Below are 24,492 nucleotides of genomic sequence, written 5' to 3'. Positions count from 1 at the left end.
ACCGTGCCGCCTGCTGATGAAACACTGCAACAGTGTCATCCTGAGGAGAACCAGAAACTTATCAAGCTCATTACAAATCAAAAGCTTCCAGGTGAAAGTGAAAGAACATCTCCTGCTGCAGAGAACAGGGGATTTAAGGATAAATGTGTCTCCAGCAAAAGAACAAAGATGATCATGAAGTAAAAACAAAATGAGACTTTAGACATAAAATTGTAAAAGTTAAAAAGAGGGATATTTTTAATTACAAATGACTAAACTGAATGTAAACAGGGATGTAGTAAATGTATATACATCATGACACGTGTAAATATACACACAAAGGAAGTGTAAACAACATAGTGAGTTAAAGTGTAGGTAAAAGGTCTGAATATATTGAGGAATCACAATTCACATGAAATCAGACCCCAGTGAGGGGGGTGGGTTTATGGCACACCCTTTTGTCTGTTGCCCCCCTGCTGTCACACCTGGCCAGGTGAAAGCGCGTGGGACAATAGGGCAAACACCAACACTTCAAGACTGCATGTGCATAACTCAACGTACTTGCACCAGCACTTCACGACCCGATGTGGTTGCATGACTTTGAACCTGGTGTGTGTGCACGAACCTGGTGTGTGTGTGTGTGTGTGTGTGTGTGTGTGTGTGTGCACATACCTGCTGCAGCAGCTACACATGTTACAAGAGGCTAGCCGGCTAACGACCTAGCTAACACCTCTTTGAGGTTTTGGCTATATAATCAATGCTAGCAGACGCAGGGGCTAACACACAGCTAGCTTGAATGTTGCCAGCCAATGAATCGCCACAAGTTGGGAACGAGCTAGGAGGAAAATAAAGAAGTTCCCGGTGAGCAAAACACGGGATGAAAAACACGAAACACACACCGAGAGATTAAAAGGAGACACAGTGTCCTATTTCATGTTAGCACTCCGTTGCTACCGAGCTAGCTCTCTCCGCTAGCGCTGTAATGTCACTGCATCGCTGTTGTAAATACATTATCACAGCCCTCTCCTTTACACGTGTGGACAGCCTCTAAAACTCCTTCTCCGCGACATCTCCCCACCGTAAAACCCTCCCCGGCGGACCGCTCACCTGCTCCGGACACCGGACACACGCGCTCACCGGCGAGACATCTCCCCCGTTAGCCCGAAAAAACACTGGCGCTTTTTATTTCCAAGGACACAAAATCGCCATGACAGTTTAGAAAAATGCATAAAAAATTAGCAGGCAGGGGAGGGAGGGGAGAGAGAAAGAGAGAGAGAGATGGGGAGGTGAAGGGGAGGGGAGGTGAGGAAAGGAGGGAGGGGAGAGGAAAGAGGAGGAGGGATGAGAAGAGGAGGAGGAGTGCAACTCTGTGCAATATCTATTTAATCCATAAAGCTACCAGCTCCAGAGTTTATTCAGTGTGGATGCCTGCACAGTTTCACCACCACAGTCCGGTCTGCACCCCCCCACACACACACACACACACACACACATTGTACCTACACACGTCTCCCACAAAGACCAGCCGCATCCAAAAAAAAAAAGTTAAAGGGCGCTTCTTACCTAAAATGGCCACTGCAGCAGCCAAAACACAAACAGCTTCTTTTTTTTTTTTTTTTTTGGTGGAAGTTAAGCGGCGGCGGCGGCGGCGCTGTGGTGCTGTGGTGCTGTGGTGCTGCAGCCAGCCTACCTTTACCATCTGGACCCAGTAGCAGCTCAGCATTTCACATTTTTCCATTGGCTGCAGCCTAGCGCAGCTGGCTCCATGCATGTTTCCATTGGCCCTGCAGCTGTCAAGCAAACCCGAAGTCTCTGCCCGGTTTGTCTGAGAGCTATCGCGGCAGCCCCCAGGCAGCACCATTGTGCATTGTGTGCCGTCCTGGTGATTCGCATTGCTGAGAGCCCCACGCACATTGCCTGCTGTTTATTCTAGGTGGTGGTGTTCTGTTGTTGTCCTTACCGCACACTTGCATTGAAATCCTTCTCGTTCCGGGGGAAGCTTCCCTCCGCACCGCCCGGCTGGCTGGCTGGCTGGCTCCTGCTGTCATTGAAGGAAAGGGGGGAAAAACAAGAGGGGAGCGTTCGGTTTTCAACCCCCCCGATGCAACAAAACGAAGGGGTTTACATTTCTCCTCTGCCGGCTGCATCCACCAATCATGTCGCTTTTTACTCCTCCATCATTACCGGGTCTGAAGGGCGGAAGGAAAGAAACAAGACATTCCACGTCTTTTGCAGATCAGGTTTCGTTTCCCGGATGTTCCGCTTGTTTGGTGGGTTTTAAAACGTGAGAGCTGCTATTTAATGTGGATGCAATGTGCGTTTGTTTTATTTATCAAGGGTTATAATTGCGATGAGGAGTCTTTGTCTCCGCGTCTCCTCTAAACTTCACCTGAAGTCTGCGGGCTTCCTCCTTCACATGCCGGTCCCCACAGTCTCAACCCTGTTCAAACACACACTATAATGCAAAATAAAAACACAATGGCTTCAGCAGCATCCTTAGGAAACCACATCTAATGGCACTCTTGTGTCATATTGTCATGTCTCACCACAGAGGGACAAACGGAAACTTTATGGGCTACTGAGGTCAAGACCTCTGGGAAGTTGTGGCCAGGACATGTTTGACTCCAGACATCTTTATTCCCTGGAAATAAATGTGTCACAAATGAAGTGAAAGAACACGTGTCATTAGGAATGTGTTGCAGATGATGCTGCTGTGAACTAGGGCTGTCACAGAGCAGACTTACTACACAGTAATTCATTGAATTCATTCAATGAGCACATTAATTACACAGTAACTGCACGCACGCGTCATTTAAGAGGCTCTGGATTTATTGTTCACATGAAATCAATATGTTTTAGTTTCACAACCTTTTAGTTTAAAAGTAGAAACTCAAGATCGACTAGATGTTTCTGGAGCTTTTAACCACATCACACTTAATCAGCAGAGCAACTTTGCTCAGTGGGTTAATGAATTGAACTAACAAACTGAAAGCTAATGAACAGACTCTGTTTCTGCTGACCTCCAGAGGTTTAACGTCTCCCCTTGCTGCAGTGGGCAGTGATGTACAGGTGCATCACTCCAAGGTGTGTTGCCATGACACAGCTGTCAGGTGTGTGTACAGGTGCAACAGGAGAGGCCTTTTAAGATATTTACAAATACCCTGTAAAGAATGATGAGTGCACGTTTAAGTCACCTGCTTGATGCGTGCTGTCTGCAGTGTGTTTGCACTGAAGGCATCAGTGTTAGTTGCATGCTGGATTATGATTAGCTTCCAAACTAGTTGTGACAAAAGAATCCTGCTCCTCAGATTTAACGTGAGCACTGAGTAGCTTTGCTCCTTCAGCAGATGAACGTGACAACACTGCACAGTGAAGCTCAAACACCTACATGAAGATCAAGTGTCCAACTTCAGGAACGTTTAGGAGATGTCGTGAAAGTGCTTTGCATACACACATATCTGTATTTTATTATTATACGGTTGACCACCTTTAGTCGGGACAGCTTTGTCCGAAGTTGAACATGCATTAGATGAATGCATCTCCAGCCAACATGTGAATCATTCCCAGAGCCTTGAATAATGCCGTATGAATAAATACATAAATCTGATTTATAATACAGTCCACAGACTACAGACGCAGCTTTGTTCTTTAACAGCAACACGACGTCACGTGTCCTCAAGTCAGACAAGTTGAAACCCTTTAACAACAACACAAGTGGGGATAACCAGCCGTCATACACCTTTTTAGTAATCAGTGTGTGTACTGCAAACTGTGTGTGGTTGAGCCTCGTGACCTCTCTGTGTCACGGTGCAGCACCGTCGCAGGTCAACCACTCCTTATATGGAAGAAGAATCTCACAGCTGAGCATGCTCCACCTCGCAGGAACTCATTAATGTCCGCTATTAGATTAGACATACATCATCATCCAGCACCAAGCAACACTTAGCTTAATAAAATGTGGCCTCGTAAAATTGGTTGACACAGTTTTACACACGTACACTGTGAGCTGTGGTGGAAGAGCAGGAAGATGAACGCTGGGGAAACCAGTTGGGGAAGTTGAAATGATGTTTAAATACATGTCCCGGGGCGATTTAAACACCACAACATGCTGTGGCGTGCAAAGTTTATTTCACATTTACTTTTTTGGAATACTTATTTCTGATATTATCCTGAATTGTATTGTGTTCAGCTGAACTGTATGCATTAAGGGTTACACTGACATAAACCCCGTGCGTAGAGCGGCTTTGAATACATCTTAAGTCTGCAGGATGCTTCCTTTTGAGTCATGGCAATCTATTCAATCCAAAGTAATCAAGCAAAGTCATATTTAGGTGTTTTACTCACTAGCTGCATAAAAGACGTGTTGGTTATAAATGTAAATATCAAACTGTATTTAGAAATGTCCCACATCTCCACTGGCTGCACGTCACGTCTGTGAACTTAGTGACCTCTGATGTTTCATAAGCACGACACTCGGATTGATATTATCGCAATAACATAATTAAATAAATAAAACTGCTTTTGTCTTTTGATTTACAGACAAAGATCTATGTTTCTAATCTTCCTCAGAACATAATCATAATCAGCCCGTTCCCCAGATAACGATGTAAAAGTGTTTTACTCTACAACGTTAACAAACAACTGATTCTAACACTCGGATGACTTTGTTGTGAGACCAATAAAAGAAATGTCACTTTATGACGTTCCGATAACAAAGAAAGTGCATTTGAGGTTTGAACACACCTCCGTACGTACGAGGTGATGCTATACAAAAGAGTACGAGAGTTATATAACTGTAGTGAGCGTATTACCACGCTCTGGTTCAGGGGAAGTGCTGTGTTTTACGTTTCCTGCAAACGCAACATCTCACTATTTGTAATAAACAAGTTATTATGAGCAGAAAGAAAAGATTCACCTGCAGAAACTCTTATTAATCAAAACAATGCAACAATATGTATACGTGTTGATTTGTAACCGAGCACAACAGATCGAGACAGAAAGAATCCATACAAAGTCCAGACTCAAGACATTCAGCAATACGTTGGGCCTGAGAGATTGTCATGTCTTTATTGGAACCACAGAAACCTGAGGACAGCTAATGGCTAACGTTAGCCTGGTATGCTAACGTTAGCTTAGCATGGTGGACCTGTTCTGTCTTTCTGTTTTTAAGTTTCTTTCGTTTTGCTTCCACCCACTGAAGTTTAGCCAAAGTACATTTGTTCAGACAATAATTACTGCAGTTTAACTCTCACAGTGGTATCAGTGTCAGTCAGAACTTCCTGTATTCTGCATCTTGAATTCAGTTTCTGCTTCTCGTTTCTGTGCTGTTTACAGTCCGCGGTAAAACTGTAGCTCTGTGTTCTGCTTAATAAACTCAAGGCAAGCATGTAATCACTAATATCAGGACATTTCTTTCATCATGGAGAACAGCGCTTCCCTTAAATGGTTTATTTTTCGATTTTTGCAAAAATAAAAACGTCATTATTTTGTGTTTTTGTCATATTTAATTTGCAATATCAAACATTTGTTCTGTTGCATACATATAATAAACAACCTAAGTAGGAGCTGCTGATTGAAAAGAATCCACGTGGGAATAACTGCTGCGAAACACACAACAAAGAACATAACTGAACTCAAACCCAAAGAAAGAAAAGCATCTGATGATTTGTGAAATGATATTGTTGACTGATTGTTGGGAAGCTGAGCCTCCATGTTGTGTGCGTCGTACAGAATTGATTAAAGATCACAGCTGATCCTGTCGACTCTTACAAGTCAAGGTTAAATGCACAGAAATGTTTCCAGTATCACCAAGTAGCAGCCTCATTGCTGCAGAACAGACTTCGTAGAAGTAGAAATCTGAATGTATCCAAGTTAAGAGGTCGTAAACGGTCTTAAAGATGAAGGATGAGTCCATTTTAAATCTCAGTGCTAAACGCTGAGAGGTGCAGTCACAGTGCAGCAAACGTTTGAGGCAGACAAGCACCCATGCATACATAATTAGTGCAGCAGCCATTGTGGATGTTTACCTGACTCTGTCTATCCTATATTTTCTAAACGGTGTCTCTTCTGGGGGGGGGGGAGGTGAGAGCAGCGCTGTGTCACGCATGTAAAAACTACAGTTTCTGTTACAGCTGAATGTGGACGTGAATATCAAACACTGTGTTGAAGTGTTTCCTGTTGGATTTGGTAAGAGAAGGCATCAGAAGAGCTTCACTCACTGAAACAACCTCTGCAGCCCATTAAAGCTTTACAGCTGAACACATTCAAATTGTTAAAAACAGTATTATTCAGATGCAGTTTGGAGTTAAATTCAAGGCACACGCTGACCTAACCATAACTGTAAGAAAGTGATATATTTATATTGATATAAAGAGAGTTATTGACCTTCAGCATTATAATAATTACTCAGAGACCTTGCAGTCAGAGCCTGGGGTCCCATTAGCTAACGGTCTTTCACACAAAGCATAAAGATCGTATTGCTTATAGAGTTAAAGTTCTTTAATCTATATAAAGGATTTAACCTGCAGAGTTTCACATTTAGTCAATCAAGCACCCAAACTACGAGCTTTGAACGCAGTTGTTTCTCTCGGTTTGGAACAAAGCTGTGTTTCCAATCAGGAGAGCCGTCGGAGCGGGACGACGTTTGGCAGAGCAAGAGTTAAATTATTCTGCATCTGTTCCATGCATCCCTGCAATCCCCACAGATCCTGCCTGCGCTCTCCTGCTTTTCCTCCCTTTCCATCTCTCCTCCACCTCTCCGTCCCCCTTCCTTCCTCCCCTCGCTTGGCTCCGAGCCCAGAGTGAGCTGGAAGGAGGAACAGATTTATTTGGTCTTTTCTCCCAGCCCCCCCCCTTTTTAGATCATGTGTTTTCCTGAAGTTTTCCTTCACCAGATGTGAAGCGTTGATTTCCTTTTGTATTTCCGTTTTACTACAAACTACGATATGAGGCAGTGTGTGTGTGCGCTGTAAGAACTCATTGGCCTCCCTCCTCCTCACATGGCTGCTGAGTATCGTGCACACACACATTTACTGATAATCTATCCCACGGTGGAGAACCTCCGCCCCCTTTAGTCTCTCTTCTAAAAACATCAACGTCTTGTATTTCTCTGCTCTGCTGCAGGATTTACTTCCAGTGTAAAGTAACGGAGTGTATCAAAGCAGTTCATGAAGAGATAATGAACTGGACACTAAACAAAATGGAGAAATGAAAAGATGAATGAAACAGATCGAATTAAGTTCAAATTTAAATACTTTAGATAATGAAAAATAAGCTTCTTTTCATTGTTCTATGTGTGGAAAAATACAATAAATGTAACAAAAACTCTCAGAAAACTTCACATTTCAAACGTTACACACAACACAAAGATGATGAAGATGATGAAGAAGGAGAGCTTTACACCACGTGTACACACGGACAGACTGATGAAATAATTAAATCATCTGAATGTCATATTATCCTTGTTATTGTTAAAGCAGAATATATATAATGCATTTTATATGTTATATAGGTTCTTTAGGTTGTACGCTGAGCTTTTGTCTTTATGTTTAAATGAAATCAAACAAACAAACAAATAAATAAATAAAAAACAAATATCAAGTTTTTCCTGTGTCATGTTTGCAACATCAGAATCTGAATCAATTTGATTGAATCAGAACTTTATTGACCAAGTATGTGTTTGCATACTCGTTTTCTTTGCATTGACTTCAATGCACTTGCACAGAAATGGACAGAACAGCAACAAGAAGAGGACAACAACACTGAAGACATGAACACATGAAGGTTGGGATTCAACAGATGTGGAACGTGTGAATAAATGTATCAATATACATATGAGAAGAACCGATGACCCACAACATAAATAAAATAGTAGATCAGTATATTTATTGAGGTTGAGGTCATTTGCATGATTCTTGTAGTTTTTGGATTGTATGCACCTAAAAAAACTACGTCAAATGTATATATACGCACTCCCAGACTGCAGGGTTACTTGTGGTTCCTAGAGTCTCTAAGAGTACAATGGGAGCCAGAGCCTTCAGCTATCAAGCTCCTCTCCAGTGGAACCAGCTTCCAGTTTGTGTTCGGGAGGCAGACACACTCTCCACATTTAAGAGCAGGCTAAAGACTTTCCTTTTTGATAAAGCTTATAGTTAGGGCTGGCTCAGGTTTGCCCTGGATCAGCCCCTAGTTATGCTGCTATAGGCTTAGACTGCCGGGGGACACCTCCCTGCTCTCCTCCTTCTCTTCCTCTCTCCTCCCCTCCCTCTCTTCTTCTCCCTCTCTATCTGTATGCATTTAGGTAAATGTATGTTACTAACTCATCATCCGGGGTATCATCCCCGGAGTTTCTGTGTCTCATATGGCAGGTTGCCACTGATAAAGTTTACGTCAGGATCAGGAATCGTGGCTGCGCCTGCTGCCCTGGTCCTGCTGGACACCGGGAAGCCTTATTGACATTTTCCTGGATTCATCCAAACTTTCTCTTTTCCAACACAACATCATTTCTGTCAAATGTTGTATTTGTACTATGTTGTTTATCCTGTACACACGACATCTATTGCACGTCTGTCCTGTCCTGGGAGAGGGATCCCTCCTCAGTTGCTCTCCCTGAGGTTTCTTCCATTGTTCCCCCTTTAATTATGGAGTTTCTTTTAGGAAGTTTCTCCTTGTGTGATGCGAGGGTCTAAGGACAGAGGGTCTGAGGACAGAGGGTCTGAGGACAGAGGGTCTAAGGACAGAGGGTCTAAGGACAGAGGGTCTGAGGAGAGAGGGTCTAAGGACAGAGGGTCTAAAGACAGAGGGTCTAAAGACAGAGGGTCTAAGGACAGAGGGTCTGAGGACAGAGGGTGTAAGGACAGAGGGTCTAAGGACAGAGGGTCTAAAGACAGAGGGTCTAAGGACAGAGGGTCTGAGGACAGAGGGTCTAAGGACAGAGGGTCTGAGGACAGAGGGTCTAAGGACAGAGGGTCTGAGGACAGAGGGTCTGAGGAGAGAGGGTCTAAGGACAGAGGGTCTAAGGACAGAGGGTCTAAGGACAGAGGGTGTAAGGACAGAGGGTCTGAGGACAGAGGGTCTAAGGACAGAGGCTCTAAGGACAGAGGCTCTAAGGACAGAGGGTCTAAGGACAGAGGGTGTAAGGACAGAGGGTCTGAGGACAGAGGGTCTAAGGACAGAGGGCTCTAAGGACAGAGGCTCTAAGGACAGAGGGTCTAAGGACAGAGGGTGTCGTAATCCTGTACAGTCTGTAAAGCTCACTGAGACAAATGTATAATTTGTGATATTGGTCTATATAAATACATTTGATTTGATTTGATATACAATTATATATTAACCAATTGTATTGACATGTACAAGGAATTTTCTTCTCAATGTACTTAAAGACAAAGCACATACAGACATACATCTAAACAAATATAAGCAAACTTAAAAATATAGCTATTATATATATCAAACTATATACAGGTCAGACTGTATGTTCTATATGCACAGTGCATAATACTGTATGGATTAGAAATGACTGTAGTTACAGAAGTGGTTTAATGTACATAAATCAGCACACTTTGATATTACGTGCATGTTCCAGCGCTGCTACAGCATGTCCATATTTCACTGTATTATAATAAGTACGTCCAGTAAAATGATTCCACACACAGTGTGTTGTAACATCTCTTCTAAAGCTGCACACGGTGTCATGTTAAGGGTTGATGGTTCAACATTATGCTCGTCGCAGATGTGTTTTACTAAGTTTCAATTTCTCACCTCGTGTGGGTGCAGCTGGGAATGTGTGTGATTTTACGTCATTCATTCATTTATTGAACGGTAACACGAGTGTGTGGAGTCTGAAAGTAAACCCGGGTGTGCTGTGAAAAACAACACCTTCTGTTCACAAGTGTAGGTCGAGGTTTGACGTCATGTGTCACAACAAATTAGTCACGAGAGAGAGAGAGATGAAAGTTGCATCTCTGCAGGCTTTTGTTGACAATTGTTGCTCAACATCTTTGTTGATTAAGATGAATAACAAGTTCTCAAAGCTTAAGAGTTAATATGTTGTGACACTTGTGCTTCATGAGAGGGAATAGCTGCTAAATGATCCTTCAAGGATTCAACTCAACGCAACTTTATTTGCTTCTCATGTGTCTGGACTTCAGTTTCCCTGTGCATGCACACACTGCAGGACGAGCAAGGTGCTAACATGCTAACACTGCAATGATGAGCGCTCACGTTCACGTTCACGTGCCAAAAATGTATGCACTCATGGTACACAGCATGTATTTTTAGTTAACTGCTGGAGCTCCAAGTATGTACTATATGTCCTACGTTATTTTCAGTCTCAACTTAAACCTTAGGCCGTACGCACAGTTAGTTGTAGTAAATAAGTTCAGTGTAAGACCTGCTGGATATGTGAGCTTCAGCAGAGAATGTGTTCTGCTCTCTGAATACGATCGAAAAGATATAGCAAGAGAGCTCTTCCCTGAATTATTAGTGTGTATTTAAAAATACTCAGTGTCAGTGCATGGCATGTGCTTCACCCGCCAAAGACCCCCCCTGTGCAGAGATCTAATTTTACCCAGGGGTTTCTGCATACGCCACTGCTTATGCCCCCTATGTGCCAGGTATGCATGTAAAATAATGTAAACTAGAATGAACCTGGGGTGTGCCACAGATTCATACAGAGATCACACCAAAGAGATTTTCTTTTATAAACAGAGTTTCCCCCCAAAGATGTTGTTACAAAGGACGGTGCCAGGATGTCGTGCTTGTCGCTCACACACACAGACACAGCTTGGCTGCTGCAGTTCCCCCTTTTTGGCAGCCATGTTGGCTGCACTGTCTGTTGCCGTGGTAACGGATGCTGATCCGCTGAGTGTTGGGCACCTCGCCCTGGCACGGCGGCGGAGGACACTGTAACATATTTGCAACAGGAGCAGCAAAAATGAGATTAAGGAACAACCGCTTCCTCTGTGAAATCCTGAACACTGAGCTTTGATTTGAGCTTCTCAAAGCACCAAAATTATATTTAAAATTAAATTATAATAAAACAATATCACACGCCACACGTCCTATTGTTGCTCTGCACACACTGCAGTGCAATGTGTGCGCCGTTAGGACACTTCCATCGGTCCACAGCGACATCAGAAATGTGGCTTTTGTCCTAAAACGATCCGGTTTGATGGAATCTGAAGAGCTTCTCAAGAACCTTCGAGGCAACATTTGATGTCTCTGTTTAGAAGAAGCTGTAAGGATGAAGTACAGTGATGACAGGATAGAAAGTTACTTTGTGCTCCAGATGTTGAAAGTCCCTGACGAGTGTAAAAGGTTCAGAAACATTCCTAATAGTAGCAGCATATTAACAGCAGAGGGCATCCTGCTACAGAGAACTGTTCAGAGTGTAAATACACAGGAAACATGTTTTGTTTCTCAAAAGTTCCCATTTGTCCTCCTCGTGGCTGTGAAGGAGACTGAGAGGCAGCGAGACAGGCAGTTTACTCCTGATCTACATCCATCTAATCATGTCACTGCACGTTGTTTAGAGGAATATGAGACTTGTGGGGTTTCTAAATATCATGTCAAGTTTGGGCTTTAGTTCAAAGTTGTCCCTTGTAGACGAGGGGGGGTTCATTGTATGTATGATTATGCATCAATAGAGCTGAGTTGCACACATTGTCATGAAGAAGAAACTAAACCGTCGTCTAATGTTCAGCACTAAACTCAAGTCTGAACCCTCAAACTGGCCTTCATCTAAACAAGTGGGGACAAAGAATCTCAAATTGGTCCTCACAAGGATAGAAGTAGAACAGAGACACACACACACACACACACACACACACACACACACACACACACACACACACACACACACACACACACACAAATGCACAGTCAGCTGTTAAAGTAAGTGTGTGAAAAGGGAGTGGAGGAGCAGAAGCCTCCAGATACACAGGATGCTCTCCTTCCTCCTTATCTCTGCCTGCCATGTGTTTGTGTGTGTGTGTGTGTGTGTGTGTGTGTGTGTGTGTGTGTGCTTATGAAATGAATGTGCCAGCTGATGTAAATATCGGTTTATATTTCTGTGTTTGCAGCCAACTGAGTGCGTGTGGGTGTGTGTGGTATGTGCATTTGTAAATGTGTGTGTGTGTGTGTGTGTGAGCTCTAAAATATGACAGAAATATTTGTGTATTTTAATCCCTGTGTGGGTGTGTTTGTAGGTGTGTGTTTCTATCTCAGCAGGTCCTTCATATATATATATATATATATATATCAAACACACGCAGAAACGTTCATACGAAGGTTTGTGAACACGTCGTGTTGTAATTCAAGATAAAGTAGTGCCATCTGTGACATCCAAGAGCGGACAGTGTTCAACCAAAAATCATAACAATAATAAATTAAGTTGACCGACCTCGACACAAATCGCATACAAACAAAACAAGGCAATACTCTTGTGATGGATCCAAATCCTGGAACACCTCCCTAGGGAGGCGCCCAGGTGGCTCCTTACTAGATGAACCACCTCAACGTAAAGCGGCTCTACTCCGAGTCTCTCCTGATGGCTGAGCTTCTCACCCTCTCTCTGAGGGAGACGCCACCCGTCTGAGAAAACACATCTCGGCCGCTTGTAACAAAAGATGCTTGTCACAAATCTGACAACAATGGCGGACGTCACACTTTCAGGTAAACCGCTGTGGAGCTGTTCCAGTCCGAGTCGCTGCGACAACATGAACACTGAAACAAACTGCTGGACCGGGACAATCTGTGGTTTGGAAAACTCTACAATACTTTAAATCTGTTCTTGTAATACGATAAAATGTAAAAACAATAAAAACATACAGTACACTTTATGGTTGGGCCTCTAAATACTGCTTATAATTATGTATTATATTATAATTGACGACCCTCTCAAAAATATTTCATTTTTAATAATTATTTCCTTAAAGAATTGAATAAAATTCTCTCCACACGACGACATCCTTTAACTAATTACCAAACAAAAGGACATTAAACAGCTCATTATAGCACGACTCCTTTAATATGTCTCCCATGAACCTTCACACATCACAGAGGCTCTGACCGGGGGGGGTTGAGGGTGACTGTTCACAGTCTCGTGAGTCTTACGAGGGTTCTTCACACGGCAGCATGAGAAACTCTTTTAATGACATCCCAGAGAAACAAACAACAAACACAGCGACAGCTCCATCGTTGGGAAACAGATGGATTTACTGCAGCACATTCTTATTGCACCGTATTCTACAAGAGATGTTTCACTAATGAACTGATACTTAAAGGTTTGTTTACATGCGTTCCCTTTCCTTTCTTATGTCCGCTTGATTCAAAGGTGCGCACCCTCTCCTGTGCATTGCTAAGAAAACGTCTCCAGACACATGGACGATGTGATGACGAGCATCAATCAGGACAGAAAGCAGCAGCGCTGGTGATGTATGTGGTCTGTGCCGGAGCCAAGTTCTGTAGTTTAAAGCCAAACATGATACTCGCAGAGCGGAGCCGGGGGGGGGAAGGGACTGAAACTTTTTCAGCTACTCGGAAATGTAGAAAAGGAGAAATGTAGAGAAAGGAGGCAAAGGGAAAGACTGAGAAACAGAGAGTATCCCCCAGAGAGAGCAGAAAGAACGTGAGAGAGGGGGAGATTTAGCAGAGAATGAGAGAGCACGGTAAGAAAAGTCACATGGAAGGAAAGAAGGAAAATGACAGAGATGACAGAGAGAAGCTATGAAGCATCTCGAGGACTGAAAGCAAAGAGGAGTGGGAGGAGAGGAGGAGTTGAGGGTGAAGGAGGAGAGGCATAAAGAGAAAGAGATACAGATAAGGGATTGAGAATGACAAGCGCTGAAGGAGGGAGAGAGAGAAGAAGAGAGTTTTAAGAGGTAAAGAGTCAGGCAGGAAGAGTGAAGAAGGAGGCGCGTTAGGTGAGGAAAAGAGAGGAGGAGAGAAACAAAACAAAGGGAGAGAGGGAAGGAGAGGCAGAGCGGGATAATAAAGAGTGTGTGAGAGAGAGAGGAGAGAGAGAGAGAGAGAGGGGAACTCAAGTCACCGTTGTGTTTCCAGTCTCTCTGACGTCGGACAGAAACCTTCTCGAGCTGCAAGACTGAACGCTATCAGTACCGAGCAGGCTGCTGCCAAACCCACTGACACACACACACACACACACACACACACACACACACACACACACACACACACACACACACACACAGCAGTGTTGGATATGACTCGTCCGCTGAGGCAGTTTGGTTTGGACTCTGTGTGACAGTTGGAAGTAACCGGTTCTTCATCCTTCAGGTGAGTCTGATGTTAATGCTTCATGATGGATCACCTGGAGATTTATATTTAGCGTTTAGTGTTTCATTTAGGTGTGTAAGTAAAGTGTGGGGGTTTGAATCAGCTTAAAAGTTTGTTAAAATCACAATATTTAGAACTAGAAGGAGGTTTTCTATCAAGTCTGTTTAGGACCTGAGGAAACTGTGGATGTAATGCTCAAAGAAGCGTTCTATACTTACAGCTTTAAAATGAAACAGTGTAGAAAAAGCATCTGAAGTTGAGTTTTTAGACGCAGGGGAGCATAAGTGTGAGGGTTACAGTGACACGGGGAGGAGAGGCTGGTTCTCCAGGTTCACCTGCAGATGTTTTCCACCAGGTACCAAGATGCACGCTGGTATAGGTGTTCATGTTGTTGTCGGACAGCTGCTCTCAGCTCTGTCACCACATCTTCATGTGTCTCTGTTGTTAATAAATACAGAAACATCTGAAGGCGGGACATGTGAGAGCAGGTGTACATCCACTGGAACTTACAGGCAACTGGTCAGCGATCAGATGTCTCCTCTCACTCCTCTCTTCAACCCAAAGCTGCAGAAACGGACTTTTAGATGTGTTTTGTTTCAGTTTCAGACTTTGTATGTAACTCCTTCAGATAGAAGAAAACGCTCCTCTTCCTCACGCTGCACCGCCGTCAGGGATTCCCTTTCTCTGTCACTTTCTGTATCCTGCAGTTTCTTTAACGTAAACTCTTCTCTCAATGTCGCTTGTCTTCTTATTTTATACGTGCAAACCTTGTCTCCTCTCCTCTTCTTCCCCTCTTCTTCCTCTTCCTCCTCTCCCCCCTCTCCCTCCTTCCCCGCTGTTGGATGAAAGTTTTGCTATCCGAGCCAAATGAGCGTCAGTTTCTCATGAACCCCCTCGGTGAGTGCAGCTCAACCTGACATGCTGCCAGAGAAAACATCAACACAACAAGCCCCGCTCACTCTTCACTCCTCCTCCTCTTCCTCCCTCTTTGTCTCCCCTTTCTTCTCCTCTTCTTCACCTCCTCTGCTCCATGCCGTCTCTCTCTTCTCTCTCCCACCATCTACTTTATACTTTGCTTTTTTTTTTAAAGTTTTATAGTTTAGAGCGCTGCTGCAGTTCAAGGTTCCCCGAGTTCATAGTTCAATCTGTTCTCTTAAAGTGTGTGTGTGTGTGTGTGTGTGTGTGTGTGTGTACTGGCAGAAGTGGGGGTTCTCGCTATGTGGGTCATTAGATGGACTCAGTAGGAGGTCCATGGTTCAATTGTTGGCGAATTAACTGCTAACACTTGTCACTGAGGAAAGTGTGTGTGTGTGTGTGTGTGTGTGTGTGTGTGTGTGTGTGTGTGTGTGTGTGTGTGTGTGTGTGTGTGTGTGTGTTGGGGGCATGCTGGCCTTTGTGCAGAGTGAAGTGTAAATCTGTTCCACATTCACTGGTTTCACGACGTCTCAACAATGGTTTCATTCGCGGTGAGGATGCCGACACTTGAGTCTTTGTGGTCTAATGAAGCGTGCGGTGCAAATGTTTAGTGTTGTGTTCATGGTTTTATTGTCACTGTGATACACATTGACTGCTTGGGTGTGTGTGTGTGTGTGTGTGTGTGTGTGTGTGTGTGTGTGTGTGTGTGTGTGTGTGTGTGTGTGTGTGTGTGTGTGTGTGTGTGTGTGTGTTTCGAGACAACACAGAGGAGGCACTCTTTGCACTTTAATGAAGTGTGTAACTGAGTGGATGACACGGTGGGGTAAGTCTCATAAAACATAATAAAAATGCACTGCTGGATACTTTATTCTGTTTATACTTTAAATACCATTATGTTCTTATTCATATTATATATTTGTCTCCGTTATCTCCATTGTAAAGCTTTTTAAAGCTTTGGGAAGATGTAAAATGTATTTGCATTTAGCTGAATTGAGCTGCACTGGAGGAGGCTTGTACTGAAGGTGTGTGAGAACATCCTGGTTACATGTAAAAATGCATCTCATGCGTTCACACTAAAACAGTTCTTCTCTCACTAAAGCCTTTTTGCAATACTTGTAATAATAATTGAGAATATTAGTTAGCATGTGGTGTGAGCCACAAATACTGTAAATGATTTCAGCTTCTTTTGTCAAGTCGGACGAAAGAAGCTGAAAAATACGTAGTTGAGAACAACTGAGTCGTGACTTCCTGTCGTCCCTCACTGTCTCGGTGATCACTGCTTTTCAATGTCACAGTTATTGTCATTATATGTATTGATGCTGATTATCAGACAACCTTGGGATCATTACTTTTAGTTTGACAACTACGAACAGTTGTTCTCTTCTTGCAGAGATCTCTATGAAACTGACCCGTAGACTGCATATATATATATATATATATATATATAAGTAGAGGATGTATCGCGGTCACGTCGGCTAATGGTTTGTTGTTGACAGTTTTGAGACCTGGAGTTTGACATGTTGCGTGTGTTTGGTTGAACTGACACTTGAACCTGAGTGCAGAAGTAAAAGGTCCCGTTATAAGAGGATGAACTGCATGATTAAAATCCTGCATCTTTTAACTGGTGTGTGTGTGTGTGTGTGTGTACGTGTGTGTGTGTACGTGTGTGTGCGTATGTATGTGTGTGTGTGTGTGTGTGTGTGTGCGTGTGTGCGTGTGTGTGCGTGTGTGCGTGTGTGTGTGTGTGTGTGTGTGTCTGTTGGATGATTTATCATTTCTTAACAAAGTGTGATACACGTGCTAATCTGAGTTGACTGCTGTGTGTGTGTGTGTGTGTGTGTGTGTGTGTGTCTGTGTGTGTGTGTGTGCGTGTGTGTGTGTGTGTGTGTGTGTGCAGAATTACAGCCTCAGTGATTTATAGCAACAAGCTCATCTGTCAACAAAGCAGCTCTATTCCCTGATGCCTTCAACCCCATTTATTATTCTTAAACACACACACACACACACACACACACACACACACACACACACACACACACACACACACACACACACACACAATCATCCAATAACCTGCAGCACAGACACACACACGGATGATGTTGCCCCGTGCTTTGTGACCTCCAGGTCCATGAACCCTCTGGAGAGATGATGAGCTGAGAGAAGAATCCTGCAGCTCCACATGAGAACGTTCTCAGACCTTTATAAGACTGGATCGTTTTAAGTGTTTATTTCTGGCAGAATAAAGCATCACGAAGCTGTTTATTAGCTAACAAATGACAACAAGTGTCAACTGAGGGACGTAGCCCAGAAGCACAGATGTGATGGAAGTGTGCACTGACACTGATCCACTGCAGTTAAAGTCTTTCCAGAGACATTTCTGGAGACGAGAGAGCAGGTCTGGCTCCTGCTTTCATCTCCTGCAAAACCAATTCCAGTTCATATAACAACACATATGAAAGATGTGCATGACGAGGTAAAGAGAACTTTTAAATGCACCTTCTTAAAGCAAGTTTGAAAATGAAAGCACCAGCACCCTTATCACCAAAACCCCGGCACACCCTCGTCCTCATCCCTGGTCGAGGGGAGTCAAACAGAAATGATTTATTTTCTGACTTAACAAATATGTAAAAGTAATGCAATAAAATGTAAACAATATGTAACTGTGTGTGTGCAAAGCTGGAGCTGCTCTGCTTACTTCAAACACAACATATGTTTCAGCTGCATCACATGGTGTTCATTAAATTGCTGGTTTGAAAAAACACTTTTTACGCCAACTCCTTCAGTCTGAAGGTGAATTTAACAAACGCACAATCTGTTCTTTCTGAATGTAAGATGCCTCGAGCTGCAGGAGAGAAGAGAGCCTCTCTTCTTGCACAGTGTCATTGTCCTCTCAGGAAACTCCAGCTGGTGACCCAAAGAGGTCAAAACACACTTTTGGCGCTTTAGTTTTGCTTTGAGTGCTTTAAGTTAAAGTTGTTAAAGTCCCAGAACAAATATCCTCAATAGTCAAACAAATCTCAATTCCTGTTGCTGTTTTTTAATCATCAAGAGGAATCTCAGCGCTGACGTCCAGTGTCTGTTTAGTAACAGTAGTGGGAGCTGGTGTAAAAGGAAGGAGGATAAACAAGAAGAAACTTAAGTTTGAAAGTTCGACAGTTAGTGACAGCTAGCAGCCGGTTAGCTTAACTTAGCATCAGGACTGTAAACACAGGGACACAGCTAGCTTGGCGCTGTGTAGCTAACTAACATGTTGCATGTTGTGTATTCTGTGCAAACACTGAAATGTAAAAACAAACACTCGTGGTTCTATGTGAGGATTGTGCAGGATTACTCAATGTGTCGTTTGAAGAGGTTTCCAGGCTTTATGCTAAGCTAAGCTAGCCGGTTTCTGGCAGTAGCTTCATATTTAACGTACATACATACAAGTGGTATCAATCTTCTCATCTACCCCTCAGCATATTTCCCAGAATGCTAAAAACAAATATTTAAATGTTCCAACATAACACAGGGAGAGGAGAGGTCTGTAATTATTAATACAAATAATAAAAACTAAAGCAAACCATCTGTTTCTGCAGGTAAAGATCTCATTTAAAGTGTTTCAGCACCAACACATGTGTTTTACATCAATGAGAACAATAATTCATTCATTGGAGGGATTTATTTTTCAAATGCTGGATATCAGATTGTTGGAAGGGAACGTTTCCATTGTTCCAGCAGTGAGAAATATGTTTTAAGTTTTAAGTGGGAGTGATGACAGACACAGTCTTTAAAAATAAATAAAACTAGAATACATAAAGAACTTTTGTATCAGCTCAACTGGTCGGGCACGTGTAAACACATCAAGTGAAGACAGTAAAGTTTACAGCTCAGGATCCAAAACTTCATTACAAGAAGTTAAGAACTGTGTTTTCATTTTCACTTCCAAACTTCATCCAAAATTCTTTCAGTTGCCTTAAATGGTTATGTTTTCAAAATAAGAGCCTGTGGAAACGACGTGAAAGTCGCACATTAGATTTAGGGTTTCCTGAGCAGTCAGACACACTTGGCACAGAGAGGTGCTTCTGTCTGCGCTCACATGTGTAACAATCCACCGCTCTGAGCTGCCTAATAAAGCAAGAATGCTGTAAAAGTCTTTAAAACACTCAGACTGAAGCTCAGACGACTACTGTTGACCTCACGTAACACTGGCTTTTATTTGCCAACAGTTTGAAACATTTAATTGATTATCTAACGTTGAAATGTTCAATTAAAAGGTCAAAACTGACGAGTTTCATTCTGATTAAAAGATAATTAACTGTTTTGTAGGCGTGAGTGCTGCAGAAATATCTCATGTTCTGCAGTGATGGCATGTAACTAAGTACATTAACTCAAGCGCTGTACTTAAGTGCAATGTTAAGGTACTTTAGCTGCCAGTTACTTTACAGATTGATATTGTATGTGTAGTACTGTATTGTATGTACTGTTTAGAATTAGAAGTCTAGCTTTCCAAAAATGATCACATATATTAAATAGGTTTTATATAAATAACCGAAAAAAGCTAAAATTAACCAATTTTTCACCAAAAAAGTCAAATGAATAAAAGAAAAGTGTGTTTCTTCTTCTTCCCTCTCCCGTTAATCATCTTATGACCCCTCTAATAATATCTGTTGACCCTTTGGAGGGGCCCGACCCCTAGGTTGGGAACCAGCGGACTAAGTGTAGTTAAAACGAGCGCTCCCTCCAGCAGATGCATCAGTATTAACAATCATATATAATAATACATTAGCCACAGGGGAGTACTTTTACTTTTCATACTTAAAGTGCATTTAACTTGTATTTAAGTGTAATTTATGGAAATAAGTAAAATATGTCTCACTCCAGAATAAAACCCTTAAACTGTTCTTGAAACGTTCGTTTTATGTAACCTCTCGTCTCCGTCAGAGAGAGAAAATATTGGCTTAACAGAAGCATCACATGGAGCTGATTCAGTAAATCACCGTCGCCCCCCGGGGGGTCCCGTCTGCTACCAGTCTGCTGCTTTATTCTATGGAATAAACTTCAGCGCAGGAGAATCCAGTTTTCATCGGCCTCAAAGCGACCTCTGACACAGATTATGTGTTATATGTTGAATTGTGAATATTTGAAACTTTCCAGGTTAGTTTTTAACTCTCGCTTTCTCTCATTTTTACGCGCACTGATTACAAGAAACTCTTACAACAGCACAAATACTTTAATAAAACTTTAGTAACAGCTGTAAAACCCACGAGGGCTTTTTGTGATTGTGGTACAACGCTGAAGAAGGAACAGCTTTGTGCTTCACAGGCAGACGCAGAAGTGACCAGAGATAACCATATTATCTCAAGTTAACTACAAACTGTGTAAACTTCATATCACATATCATTGGTTTCTATTTCATTTTACTAAGAGACACTTCATTCATCCATCGACAAGTTATTTGTAAGTACAACCGAACGCTGAACGAGACTTTTAACTTTTAATTTGAACCTTTTGAACTGAAAACACACCGTAGACCTGTCAATCACAAGTAACCCTCACCCTTGCACGTCCTGTTTTATCATCTATTTTACTCTAAATAGAAGCATCATGTACAAATACAGCATCATGTTGTATTAAAGAAGACTTGAAACTAGCGATTGAGACAATAAACTCTTTAAGAACATGTTTACTGAGGAATTAAATCAAGTGCAAAGTCGAGTCATTTTCTCATAGACTTCTATGCAATCGGACTTCTTTTTGAAAACAGTGGAGTCGCCCCCTGCTGGCTATTGAAAGAATACACACACACACACACCACACACACATACACACACACACACACACACACACACACTTGGCTGACAGGACCTCACACACACACACACACACACACACACACACACACCAGACAGTCCCTCCTCAATCCACACTTTAGGGTCAAGCTCTGCAGAGTTCATCCAGGCTGCACATGCATCTACAGGCCCCACGAGTCCCATCTGACACGACACACTGACACTGCAACACTCCACCGCCTTCAACCCAGGCAACCCGTGTTCTGATCCCTGACGGGTCAGCAGTGTGTTCAAACACACACCAGACACAATCAGCTTTAAGTTGATATGGCTAGTTTCATATTTCCACATCCAGCAGACACGGAACAACATGATCCTTCATTGGGAGTCGTGTTTATGTCCACGTGATGAATGTAAGTCCAATGTTCAGCTCCTGAGGGAAACTTCTGTCTCTTTAACTGCTAAATGCTCCACAATGTTCACCAGCTAGTTTCTAAATGTCAGCTGATCATCAGTACCAGAGACACCACAGTCACATTAACGTTGTCATTTCATACATTTTCATTATTCAAATACAGATCAGACACTTTGAGCCAAGCGTCAACAAAAATGTTGGTTTTCGATACATTTTGAGTCTTATACGCTTATTTACTTTGAAACCCAGATGTTGCCAGACTGTCCAACATCAACTGTGTGCTCAAAACATCTGCAGGCCCCTGTGTAGTGTGTGTATGCATGTGTGTATGCATGTGTGTATGCATGTGTGTGTGTTTTATTATTTCCCAGCATGTGGCCTGTACGAGCGTCTCCCCTGTTTACTGCTGAGAATGTGAGATAATGTCCTGAACTGCACTGGAGCCTGTTCTGAGGAGCGGGTTTGATAAATTGCACGGCGCAAGAGAAACATTCACATTAGACGAGTTCACATCCCGTCACAGAGTCGGACCGTAATCAAGGTTTGCCTTTTAATAAACACAATCATGATCTTCCCCTAACTTAACCCTAACCTCAGCTCCCCTGCCTTATCTTTTTGAAATCGTTGGCATCGGATATAAAAAGAAATGTCACTGAATGCAGTCCGGGGGGTGTTGCAGAAACGTTCAATGCTGAGTTGAAATTATAATGCATAAGCTTACCACAACCTTTTTGCAACATCAGTCCAAGTTGCAGTGTTTTAGGGATTCCAGAGTTCACTGGATGAACCTCAGTACCCAGGACTGACTGGCCCAATTAATAGAAGTATGTTTTAAAGATGTACTTCTTCAGGAGAACCACTTCACTGCTACACATCCACCAGGAGCTTCTCATTACGGTGCCGGATCTCATTGCAGTGAACACTTTAGTCATAACCGTGGTTTTCCTACAGCATCTGCTTTTTGTTCCACCTGCTGAGGAGGAAAACTCTCCAGCTTCACCCGGGACAACAAATCACAATTGACCGGTCTCAGGTGAAAAACAAGTGTTGTGGTTTTAGACAGATTGTCTCTTTAAGTCGGGACACCCCCCCCCCCCTCGTGGCCTCCGGAGGCAAAACAAGAATTTCCATTTCACACTTGGGTGAAATTCCAAATTGGCTGAGCTCGCCCCACAGGGCCCTTTCAATGGCCTACATTATGCCAAGTAAACTCAATCATGTGAAAGGAAAAACAGCAGAGCTACACATTTATATTTGACTCCTCCTATCAGAGTGAGTTACGCAAAGTGAAAAACACAAGTTGCTTGTTGCAGAAGCAAGTCTGCAAAACGCTACAGTAACATATGTATTACACGATGACATTTCACAGATGTTTCCATCGACGGCGCTTTAAAGTATCATGAGTACATGCAGCTCTGGCCGTATTGCAGGTTTTGAGCCAGGTTTCTTCAGCCTGCAGAGCTCCAGGGAGCTTTGTCTTTGTGAAGCGATGCATGCGGTGCCACATATATGCACTCTCCCCATTTTCAGATATCAGGTTTCTGCTCCATGAAAGCATCACTGATGCAAAGAAAAATATGTTGGCCATTGGCCAGAAATGCAGAAATTAAAGCCAAATTATACAGACGTAAGGGTTAAAGGAAGTGGAAAGGGGGTAGGGGGGGCGTTTTTATACTTTAGGTCTGAATATAAAGTACACAATCCCCAATTTCTTTTTAGAACATCACCTCCATGTGCAGAAAAGACGGCTGTGGGGTGGCAGTGTGTAAACTGTGTTTTGACTCGCTGTCGGTTGTATTAAGTGTACATTAGTTAGCTGCTGTTGAAAGAGTGACGCTCATTATCGTCTCCAGGTAACGGCTCTGATATCTGGTTCCTATTTGTAGTTCCATACATTTAAATCACCAGAACATTGGATAAATGTTCCAACTTGTACAACAGCTCATTCCTATACACAGCAGCCTTCAACAAGATAAAAGGAGAAGTGCTTAGTTGAGGCGGCAAAGAAACCTAAAGACTATTCAAAGACAAGAGATACAAACGAGATTCAGATGCTGTATTTACATCAACTTGTGTTGCAATAACATAACATAGTTGCATGTTCCTCTAATGTGCATGCACAGACAAGCTGCAGCTGAGGAATTAAAGGTTTATCCTCACGTTGGCAGATAATGAGAAATGATTCCTGTACAACACTGTGGCATCTTCTTCTTTGAGGATATACTATAGCGTCAATGCTTCTAATACAGTCTGGACTTTTACGTTCCCATACAACGAAACTGCATCGTCAATTACGTTACGACGGAAACACGCGTGACTACGTTACGGAAGTTGGGGTTGATGCACGTTTACCCGACACACTGGTGTTCGTATCCCGTGTGAAACTTTACATCAGTAAATATACCAATAGAAATATTAGTATGGAAACGTAGTCCAGCAGACAGTCAGCCATCTTTGTTGTAGTTCAGACATCAGTTCTTCTCTCATGGAGGGTGACAATGTACGTACAAATGATCCATTTAAGGAACCCCTGCTGTGGTAAACTAAATATTTGTTTGTAGGAACTTTGTGAAAATTGCTTGTTTAACGACTGCAGTATATTAAACACCAACTGACACTGTAATCAAATTACATAACAACCAATTAAGTTACAAACTCACATTTTAATCAGCTGACAGAACCTGCTGTGCAGTGATGGAGCTCCACAACGCTGCTGTGCTTAAACGTGTGTGTGTGTGTGTGTGTGTGTGTGTGTGTGTGTGTGTGTGTGTGTGTGTGTGTGTGTGTGTGTGGTAATATTTTCTCTGGTTACTAACTCTGCTTCCCGGCACGTGAATGTGACACGCAAGAATACAAATAAACCCTGCATATACACACTAATATTGGTGGAAAGACTGTGTTGAAATGAGAAGAACTGACCGTTATAGACCAGAAACACACTTAAGACTGAAAAGGACGTCGCCACACTTACACATTACTAAAAGATTCCACGTTTATAAAGTAAGAAACTCGTCAAACAGCTGTAACATCAGAAGCACAAATCATAGACGTCAGATTCATCCTGGTGTATCACGCAGGACGAATCTCAATGCAACCATAAAAAGAAGGAGTTAACAA

At 42.7% G+C, this 24,492-nt stretch overlaps 2 protein-coding genes across 6 annotated transcripts in view; one reads left to right on the top strand and one right to left on the bottom strand.

The window, feature by feature from the left end:
- The window catches only part of chd6 (chromodomain helicase DNA binding protein 6), a 47,687-nt gene extending 46,847 nt beyond the window's left edge, over window positions 1–840 (bottom strand). The window contains exon 1 of the mRNA XM_029430744.1: window positions 652–840. The gene's annotated coding sequence lies outside the window, so the exon portion shown is untranslated. The remainder of the gene's footprint in view (window positions 1–651) is intronic.
- A 13,025-nt stretch (window positions 841–13,865) lies between these two features.
- Window positions 13,866–24,492, top strand: part of ripor3 (RIPOR family member 3) — a 40,421-nt gene continuing 29,794 nt past the window's right edge. For all 5 annotated transcript variants that reach the window (XM_029431684.1, XM_029431682.1, XM_029431686.1 and 2 more), the window contains exon 1: window positions 13,866–14,274. The gene's annotated coding sequence lies outside the window, so the exon portion shown is untranslated. The remainder of the gene's footprint in view (window positions 14,275–24,492) is intronic.

The sequence above is a fragment of the Cottoperca gobio genome, chromosome 5 (assembly GCF_900634415.1).
Source record: "Cottoperca gobio chromosome 5, fCotGob3.1, whole genome shotgun sequence".
In the NCBI taxonomy this organism is placed as follows: domain Eukaryota; kingdom Metazoa; phylum Chordata; class Actinopteri; order Perciformes; family Bovichtidae; genus Cottoperca; species Cottoperca gobio.
Note: the sequence above shows the minus strand (reverse complement) of the source record. Positions and strands in the feature narration are given on the sequence as shown.